Genomic DNA, 11,115 nt, shown 5'->3' on the forward strand with positions numbered 1-11,115 from the left:
TTAAATTAATATACGAATACAGATAGCCGTCTCGTTCGATAAAGCAAATCGCCATTGATTCTTAAAATAAAATTGTTTAACTAAAATAAAAGTGTATTTTCATCCTAATATAAAACAAAACTTATATTTATTTTTATGGGTAGTTTGAAACAAAATAAACGTATGCCTCCTTAATGATCAATATAAATGTCAAATATATTGAATAAATAAAAAAAACAACATATATTTCATTGTAAATTGTGCTCGATGTATCCTAATAATATGTATTAAGTTTGAAATAATAGTGTTACAAATTAAATACGAAAATTGACTAGTATTATCATTTATTTTAACTTAAAAATATTATCAAAAAATTGCCTTATCGTACTTTAATTAATTGTGCTTGCAATAAAAATAAAAAGTTCGCTTGGAGGAGCTGGGATTTGAACCCAGGACTTTCCGCATGCGAAGCGGACACTCTACCACTGAGTTACACCCCCTTATAATGTCTTTGAGATTTTTACGGTATTCAGGTCAAATTATTGAAATGCTTTCAATATATGTGTATATTAACAATGTTTATCGTCATTAAATCTAGAAAATAATATCTGGTTAAGTAAACAATTAAAAAATGAAAGAAATTCACGAGAATTTAAAATAACCATTGGAACTACTAAAAGCAAAGTCCAAATTATAACCAACTTAATTTCAAGATTTAAGCAATTTCTGAAAAACAATTTAAATATAAATAAAATTCATTGGTTTACTACTAGAAAAGACTAGTTCTTGAAAAATGTATGTGGAATTTAGGATTAGTGGACATGTAGCATTTGTTTATTCATTACATGCAGTTATCTGCAGTAGAATGAAGACACAGTGTTAATAACAATGAGATATCTTTGCTTATATTTGTTGCGTTCGGCACTCACGTAATGTTGACAAGTGTTTACATTAACAGAATTTTTAGATTAGAGTGTGGACTAATTAACAATGTCATTTATGCTACAAATGACCATTGTTATGTTTTGAAGTAAACTGTTCAAAATAGTGTTTCTCTCTCTATAATACATAAAAATTTGCATTCATTTTTATCGATTGTCATATCCGTTAATATTATACTGATGCAATCGTTATCGATGTTTAGTCATTATTTTGTTTATGTGTATGCATGTTTTTGTAAAAAGTAATTAGGTTTTTTAAAATTAATTTATTCATATAAATTCCAATCAATATTTAACGCTATATGTAACGTTTTGATGAATGACCTTGTGCCATTTTTCTATCAAAACCGTAAATGACGAGAAACTGGACTAACTGATTTTCCTAAAATTATTTTGAATCCCACTAAACACTTACCATTTTCTTTTCTTGGTCATAATGCTGGTTTTGCAGCCGTTTGTGAAGCTTCTCTAGGGTTTGACCACGATCTTCGCATATGATTGTCGTACGTAATTCACATTTCTCCTCTCTAATAATTCGTTTTAGGTTCAGCAGTGGTTCACAATGGAAACTCGGCCAATTACATTTTTTACAATTAATGCATATAGAACCCAAGTATCGTACTTCTTTTAGTATCCAATCTTGTACAAATACTTCAAAACTGTGTGATGATTAGTTCTATAACGATGTCGCGAGATGAAATATGTCGGGCTACCTAGATTGTTTGAATTTCATGGATTGATTTCAATTATTGGCTTCAGCAACAATATTTCTGGAAAGAAAAGGAGCAAACCAACCAGCGGTCACTTAAGCCCTCAAGAAATTGTTCGATAAAACAAGTACTAGGTAATTTTAACTTCGCCAGGTTTCGTGTTATTTTGTGTGTTGTTTATATCCAATATAGAGCTTTTATTTGTATTCCTTAATTTCTGTAGTATTGTAATTGTATTGTTTCTTATTCTCATTTTATCGATATTTTACTTATAAGGTTATACTGCCCAAGTTTATTAATGAATAATATATTTAATAATTAGAGTTAAGTCTATTGTTATGGATATACTTCCCTTACTTTATTTTTTATATCGTTCAGGTTATAGCGTTAATCACAATTAAATTTTAGTGTGTATGTCATGCGTCCTTATGAGCAGACTTTTGTACCCAAGCACATAAAACTATATGAGCCAGATCAAATATTTATGACATAATATCGATGGCTTGTATAATGAGTTCTAAATAAATTCTTGACAAAATGTTTGCTAAATATGTAAAAATACTTCTACTTCTATCATTTATGCTACAAATCATAATTTATAAGAAACCTATCCCATTATTAAAATCGCTAACACAAAAACATCGTCCGTTCCATAAAAGAGTGAACTTACGTCATCTGAATTGATGACGTCAAAACGTCGCAATGTTATCGCATCAACTCTGAGTTTTAGTTTTCGCTTTGACTTTGACATACAATGTCATTATAGTATAAATAAAATAATGCATTAGATAGTACATCTAATACCTATATTATCGAACGATTTAAAACTACAGTTAATTATTATAATATAGTTATGATAGTTTGAAGGTTACGGTTGTGTTTTATTATATTTCCATTGAGCTTATTTCCACACCCCCTATGAGGTTACAGTTGAAGGCGCGTTCTTTATGTATTGGAGGCTGGCAGACTATTTCCCCTAATTAACAATTGTATATCCAAGTAATGCATTTTACTTTCATTAGAGGGCATATTTACCATTTACGTTTAGCTCTTGTTTCCTTGTACTATTCGTATTAGTCATTCTAATACCAGTGTTCCATTTCTCCTTAGTTTCTTCTATTACTACCTGTGTACATTTTTCTTAATAAAACTAGATTTAATCACTGAATTCTCCCTAATGCATTTGCCATATCTACAAAACAGTTAGTATTCTATCTCTCTTCACACATATTAAGCAAATGCTCATGTATATTCTGAACAATTACACACATATCTATGCATATAAATCTTTCACATTCTACAATAAAATTTCCTACTGTTATCATATATTAATTATATTTTCACGTTTAGTTGTTTCCACTCTTATCTATCTATCTTTTGTTCAGAATTACATTATGTTTCAGTCTCTTCTTTAATGTTTCTGATCGAGTTCATCCAAACCGAAGGATTCTTAACACTCTTAATACTCTTTTTGACGACCATTGGATATATTGGTCCCATTCTGCAATATGTCTCATTTAAATAGACAAATTGAAATACTAAGTCTTCCTTCATTTTATTATATGCTTTTAAAACTTGTATTCTTTTAAAGTAATTTCTGGAATTTCCATTAGTCCTCCTCCTAGGTTGTTTTTACATAATTTAAATCAATATATTACCCAACAGTCTATGAAGGAATGTTCTACATTCATCAATCGGCTGCATATCTCCAAGCTTCCTATGGATATTTTCATAACAGTTTGCTTTTAAATTATTATATTATTTTATGTGTATATTGAAAAATCTACTCACTGTTTTTATACATTTCATATATTTGATCTCTGATAGAGCTAACATCAAGCTGATCTTGATTCGTTTACCCGCTTCGTATGAATACGGTTTCCTTCGGTGAATCCAAGATTATATTTCAAGATATTTCAGTGACCGTGCCCATACTAATATTCAGTGCAGTTGCAACACGCTAAAAATATTTTTAATAAAAACCGTAGTAGCTTAATATTTATCAGTAAAAATACTAAGGTAACTCTCTAAGGAATATTACTGGCAAAAGAGGTCCTCTATTATCTCGTTCGTGTTGGAAGTTACTGACTGATATCCAATATTTCCTGGTTTTTGCTTGGTTTCGGCATTTCCAATCAGGGTAATAATAAGTAGCGATTTGAAATTTATTAACATAAGCAAAGCGTTAAAACGTTTGCCGATTTATAACTTGTAGTTATTATAACTAATATTTTGAAGAATTTTGCTGATGTTTGACGACCGGACAACTTTCATCGCCTGATTCATTGAGCCTGAGCATTGGATCTCATTTTAACTAGAATAAAATGAGAATGAAAATAGTGTCCGATTCTAAAATGAATTTACAAATCGCGATAGGAAATACATTAAACGTTATGATGACGTAAGTTCAGTGTCATTTTGAATATGCTATGTTACAGCTCTTATTATATTTACTTGACTGGTTGTAGCTGTCAGGTTTCAGCTGTTAGGTTATAAAATGTTTTATGTTAAGAAGAAAGAGAAAACATCTAAAACTTACCCTGTTGTTCTTGCTGTTGTATTTGCTAAAATACCATGACATAAAGTCACACAAATACCATTTCATATTTTTCCAACAAATCCGATGTTCCTTCTAATAGCAATCCAGTAAAGATTTTATGTGCAGTGAGCCAACCAGTTTTCCTCAATCAATTTATTCACAAAGAATTCCAAGCAATAATTATCTAAAAACGTAAACGTTCCATTACTGAGACCAATATGTTGATTAATAAAGTTGGCTACTAGTCTAAATTAAAATCCTCGTATATTAAGCCATGGTACATTCAGTCTGTCTATTTGGTTCAGAAGTATTAATTCCTCTTATATTGAAATTTTTTTAACAGCATACCTATCAGTGATTGAGAAGAGTGTAACTTTTACTGTAGCAACCAGTAAATTGCTCCATAAAATGACATATGTACAAAATACAAACATCTTTATTAGATACGCTTGGTATAATCTTAATTTACAATTAATTTATTACTACTTTTCTTATGTACTTGGATTAATTAACAAGCAAGACGAGTGCAAGGAAATCCATCAGTATGTATTCCTCAATTATAATATTATAATTAATTATTAATTATTAACTTATAGCTATAGTTTACACTAAATGTATACACTTTATATAAGTTCGTATGATTTTGTTCGCTTCAATCTCCTGACATCCTGCGCGCTGTCTAGCAGTTATATTGCTTCTACGTTAGTATGATTTAGTAATCTTCTTTCGTGTTTCAAGACGAAATCTTGGACAACTTCGCAAATCCATTTGATTTCCAGGTCATCGTGCAGTTCTTGAATCGAAGAACCTTGTTTTGACAGCGTTGTATGACTGGTTGATTTGAATTTTTAGTGCAATCCCATATTTGCACCCCATAGGTCCAAATTGGCTTTATAATTGTATTATAGATCAACCTCTTTGATTTTAAATCAAGTTGAGAGTATCATCCGACTAACCAGTATAGTTGTTTCATTTTGGTTCTAATGTGTTTTGCTTTTTGTCTAACGTGATGCTTCCAATTTAATCTACCGTCAAGATGGATTCCAAGGTATTTTGCTGATTCTGCTTGAGGAATCGGGCATCCATTGAGTGATATAATTAAGTTTTTATTATTTCGCCTTAATGCAAAATTAACGTGGACAGATTTGGAGCTATTAAGTTGAATTTTCCAATCTTTCGTCCATTTGTAGATTTTGTTGACTGCCACTTGCACTATTTCTATTGTCCTAGACAGAGATATATCTTTTGCCATAATAATTGTGTCGTCAGTAAAATTTCCAAGAAGTGTTTCTTTTGTTGTTGGCATGTCAGTGGTGTAGAGCAGATACAGGGAAGGTCCTAAGACGCTACCCTGTGGAACTCCAGCCGAAATATTTTTAAATGTCGAGAACGCCATTTCGTGCGATACTGTAAATTTTCTTCCGAATAAATATGACTCCAGCGATTGACAATAATTACGCGGTAACAATTTGCTCATTTTACAGATTAATCCCAAATGCCGAACCCGATCAAAAGTTTGTGAGACAACCAGGAATATTGCAGGGCAGTATTTCTTTTCCTCAAACGCTCTTTCAATAGCCGCATTTACTCTGTGCACTTGATCGATTGTTGAATAGTGATTTCAAAAACCAAACTGGAAATCTGGTATTGTTACCAAATGTTTAACACGTTTAAATATTTCCAGTTTCCCAAATAGCTTTGATATTGCAGGTAGTAGCGAAATAGGTCTGTAAGATTCCACTTGTTCTGCAGGTTTGTCAGGTTTTTTGAGCATAATTATTTGTGGAACTTTAAAGCATTGTGGGACATGCTTCAGCCTTAAATAGGCATTAAATATATATGTCAACATGATGATTGCTTTTCGTGGCAGTTCTTTCAATAATCCAGGTGAAATGTCATCTATACCAGGTGCCTTTTTAGGATTGAGGTTATCAATTTCAGTGGCAACTTCAGTGGAGAAATTAGATTTAGATCTACATCGGGTTGATAAACAGGAGATGTATCCATGGTAGATTCTATATCATTAGGTCGAAATATGTTAGCTAAGTATTGTGCGAACAATTCAGCTTTTTCATTGTCGCGTCGAACCCATTCATTTCGATCATTTTTAATCGCATAATTGGTCTTTTAAATCTTCGAGTTGCTTTCCATAATGGATAATCTTTGTTTGCTTGTGGGCTTAATTCACTTACATACTTTTGAAAGCAATTTTGTTTATATTCTTTGATCTTTTGATTCGTCTGATTGCTAATTCTATTAAAAGTAGTTTTGTCTGCAGCCTTTCTGGTTCTGTGCCATACTCTTCTAGCTTTTCGCCTTTCTTTTATCATTTCTCTAATTTCGAGGGGGTAAAGTACTTCATATTCTGATTTCTCTCTTGCTTTTGGGGTAGCATCTTTTGCAGCTGACCGAATTTGCTCAGTTATATGTTTGGTTTGTTGCTCAAGATCATCATCTTTAGTTTTAAGTCTTACTTTTAAACTGATTTCTTCCTGCAGTATTAATCTGAATTTGTCCTAGTCAGTATAATTGTAGGTAAGATAAGGCTTTTTTGCTTTTCTTAGGATTGTTGCGCCCAGTGTTAACAATACTGGAGTGTGATCAGATGTTAGATCGCACAAGCTTTCTGTACTAATTTGATTTAATGAGATGCTTTTTGTAATGTAGAAATCCAGCAGGTCTACGACTTTATTACTGTCTGTGGGCCAGTAAGTGGGTTCGCGCCCTGAATGACAATTACAATTTGTAAGGTTAATGGGTTTGAGTAATTCGTTTCCTTTTCCAGGTGTTATTATTCGTGAACCCCAAGCTGTATGTTTAACATTAAAGTCTCCACCAATAATAAACCTTGGGCCTGATTTTGAAAAGATATCTTTATATTCTTGTTGTGTCATTGTCTTGTATGAAATACTAAAATGCCTCATAAAAAGTTTTCCTCTTTCCCGAAGAATTTTGTATTATTTCAGATTGCGAAACTGACTTTCCATTTTGTTCTACTCGTGACAAATGCACAATTTATGGAACCAGTTAAATTTTCATACGTTAAAAAATGGGGATTGTTACCAATATATACATAGTTACAAAGTTTTCAGGCTTGCCAGAATTTACATCAAGCCAATCGGCTATGACGAATCCTTAAATAGAACGGTGAATTAGTCATTTTTTTTTCAGCAATAATAATGTCCCTATCTATAAATAAATCGTGAAAATAATGATAAAAGCATTTCAAACTTTGAGTTGCCTCTAAAAATACATTTTCTTCTTTCCCACCTGGACTATTTTTGGGAAAAGGTGGGTGATGTGAAATCAAGGTGAACGATTTCACCAGGACATTAAATGGATGGAGTAAAGATGTCAAAAAATGGATTGTCTTAATGATATCAGACTACTGTTAGTCTTTTCAGAGAGACCTTCCATATTTTTCCCACAAACGAAAATGTACAAAGAGGAGCCTCTCTGGAAAGAAAATATTTATTGTGTGCTCGTAAACATATAGTATATAAAAAATATGTATAGTCAATCGTTTTTAAATAAAATAATATTTATTAAATTTATTATTTTTATGTAACTTGTTTAACATAATTACCCAAATTGACAAGAAATGTGTGGTCCTATGACAAGAAATAAATAATTTTCGGTTTCAATATACCCAAAAACAAGAATTACGTCACAAGAGTACTAAATATTTTTTTCAGAGCCGTGTAATTAATAGCAATCATGACAGGTGATGAAAATAGATTTCCGTAATTATCTGTAAATAACTGTTAAAAGATATTTCTATAAACCTTTTTTCTATTCATGTCGAGAACAAAGAGTTCCATGTAGACGAGACGGAAACACGAAACATAATACAAATATTTCTAAACATATGCAAGTTATAGTTGATCCACTGTTCGGATTTTCGTGAATGGGAACACAAAGCTGTTGACGCCCTAAAATATTTGCAGTTCTTTTAATGGGATAGAGCGTCGTTCGTCGATGTCAAATTATCAAATAGCAATCATATTTAAAAGGAAAATTATTACCCTTTCTGGGACGTCGCAATAACCATTTTAAAAGCGGGAACGGCTTGGAGCCGAATACAGTCCTCTCTATTCCAAACAGCGGGTGATCACCACCTCCTTTGGACCACCTACTGGCCTACAATTCCCACCCCCTTATCAGGTTACGGTCGATTTCCTCTTAGCTGAACTGCGAACATTCGCATGAGTAATGGTTGTCTGTATGCTTTAAACATTTAACAATTTAATTTAATATCTTCATTAAATCGGTCAAGAACTTAATCTACTTATTTATTTTACGGGAAAAATATTTTGTGCCAGTGTTTTTTTTTTCATTTAAATCTTTGGATAATGTAAAAAATATTTGTAGTTATATTCATGAAGTTTAATTAACTCGAATTCGGGTTTTCGAATTAAACATTTTTGAATTTTCTCTATTAAAAATACATATCAGATTATAGTATTTTTTATATTCTTTTTTCTTTGACTGTTTGGATCCAATTCATGGGGTATTCTAATACCCATTGGAGTATTTTAAAATATTTGGCTTTTGAATGTGTGGATGTTGATTTAGTTTTAGCAGTTCATATCCTTCTGAGTCCACCTAATACATAGAAAGAATTTGGACCCACAGATATTTCGCTTTGTAGTGACTTTCTACTGTTGGAATTGTTATAATTTTCATGACAAGAGATAATTGTTTAAATTGTTTTGAATAATCGAAAAAATACTATTTGTAGTTAAAGCAGCTGCTTAAAAAATTGAAACAACCAATAAAAACAAGTTTCAAAGTTCTTTAAATCCCTTTCCAAGTGTTTTGGCAATATGCTTACTATTGATAAGGGCACCTAAGAATGATTTAAATAAATCTTGATGTATTTTCCAGGAGTTTTTCTTCAATTTTCAATGCTTAAATGATCAGAATGCCAAAGAAGTTAAAGAAAGCTGTTTTGGACCGACGGATTGTTGGAGCGAAGAACGACATGGTGAAACTACCCCATCTTCTGTAAAACGTCACATATTAGTTTTAATATTGAGACAAAAATAAAGTATAAGGCTTTTGTTAAGAATATAACACTATTTTCATTATACCCCTCTCCTAAGTAAAAAAAGAATTGGCTTACACCCGAATCGCTCCATTCATTGGTTACGTACCTAAAGTATTCACTCAAAGTTATAAATAAATTAAGTGTACGGTTTAAAAGATGTTTATATTCGATGATAGATTTAAATATTTTGGTAACAATTATTGCCCCAAAATATTTTGATCAGTTAACGGGATTAAAATAGAGACGTATAAAATCTAGTGAGTTAAAAAATGGGGAACTATTTTTGACACATAAGAGATACCCCTCTAATAAAGATAGAAAATCAGTAATTTGCAGTCATACAACAGAAAATGACTGAACTATAAGCTGTGACCTCATGTGGATCAAAATCCCCATACCAACAAAAACCTAGATGTCATCAGTATGATAATCAATCTAGGTACTGATTTACCGCTACAATATTTAGAAGGGCATAGCTTGTGATTCAAAATTAGTCGCAAAAATCATTAAAAAGTGCGTTTTAGTTATTTTATATTAGTATTGGTAGTATAACCACCCGACAGCTTTATAAACTTTCCAATAAACAAATTTTTAAGAAATGTTACAAATTCCAGCAACAAACTCCAGTCAAACTACAGCATTTCCTCCTTGCGCACAGTCTCACCACCATTGGTTTCTCTTTTCAGGTTTAATGCAGCTAATAACCAATTCACTCTCTTATTTTATTATAATGCCTCAGGTGATTTAACGTATTAACGCTTGTTTATAAATCATTAAATCCACGGCCCTTCAAAAATAAAAATAAGGACCGCCTATGTTTTGAAGAGCAAAACCTAATGCTTGGGTTATGATGATGCTATTTACAAATTGATATACTAATTGCTTTGTGCCTAGTGTTAAGCAGTATTTGGTCTAAAAGTCACTATAATTTTAGATATTTCTGCATATTGAAAATGCGCCCGTACATCCGGAGACCTTGAATTTAATAGGTTCCACTGTGAAAATACAATTTTTACCTCCCAGCACAACTTCGCTTCTGCACCCATTAGATCAGGGTATATTAGCAGCATTTCAGCCTTTATCTAAGCGCACTTTCAGTTGCATCTTACAATGCATGGAAGCAGATCCTTCGTTGACTGTTACCGAAAGTTGAAGAAAGTTTAATATAGCTCATTGACAAACCATTATTAAAGATGCAGTGAGTGACCTAAGACCATCAACTATAAATGAATGCTGGAAAAACCCATGGCGGGAAATTGTTATCGATATCTGAGTATTGCCGGACAAAGAAGCCAACAACGTCACCAACATTTTTATGTTATGCATTGAATACATGGACAAAGTTTTAAAGATCTTCAGTCAATAGGTTTTAAAGAAGTTTTAACCGCTAATTACAATGAACTCGCAGAAGAGGAACTCGTTGAACCTCACATACTTCTCAAGAATAGTTGGAAAATCGACTACGTCTTTAAGTTTAGACAAAATAAATAATAGTTTGTTATCTGCTGATCAACTGCAGGATTTAGTTTTGAACCTGGATCCTTCACTGGAACGAAGTATTAACTTTAATAATCGTCTAGAGGGTTTACTAAAACCGTATCAAGAGTCGCAGAAAGACGTTAAGAAAATGACACAGCCAACAATTTTTTCATAGAAATTTTTTTTTTGTATTGTTACATCTGTATTTTCTAAGTGCTCGATTAACTTTGTGATTTGCGTATTACAGGTGTTTTTAATTATTTTATGTTTTTGTCAACCTTTTAGTTGCTATAAATGAAAACAAAATTTATATTTTCGTACATATGTACATGGATTTTTCTTCATTAATGAGTAAACAAATAAAGGCAACTATAAATCAAACAAAATTACATGTTGTTCTCCTTTTTTTTTTCATTT

The 11,115-nt window shown here is 31.8% G+C and overlaps 1 non-coding gene across 1 annotated transcript; it reads right to left on the reverse strand.

Annotated features, from left to right (window-relative positions):
- Window positions 1-407: 407 nt before the first annotated feature.
- Window positions 408-479, reverse strand: TRNAA-CGC (transfer RNA alanine (anticodon CGC)). Its single transcript has one exon. It is a non-coding gene; the product is annotated as a tRNA-Ala (tRNA).
- Between the last annotated feature and the right edge of the window lie 10,636 nt (window positions 480-11,115).

This window comes from Rhynchophorus ferrugineus, unplaced genomic scaffold, assembly GCF_030347505.1.
Source record: "Rhynchophorus ferrugineus isolate W39M unplaced genomic scaffold, kcgeb_rfMv2 rfM2, whole genome shotgun sequence".
Classification (NCBI taxonomy): domain Eukaryota; kingdom Metazoa; phylum Arthropoda; class Insecta; order Coleoptera; family Curculionidae; genus Rhynchophorus; species Rhynchophorus ferrugineus.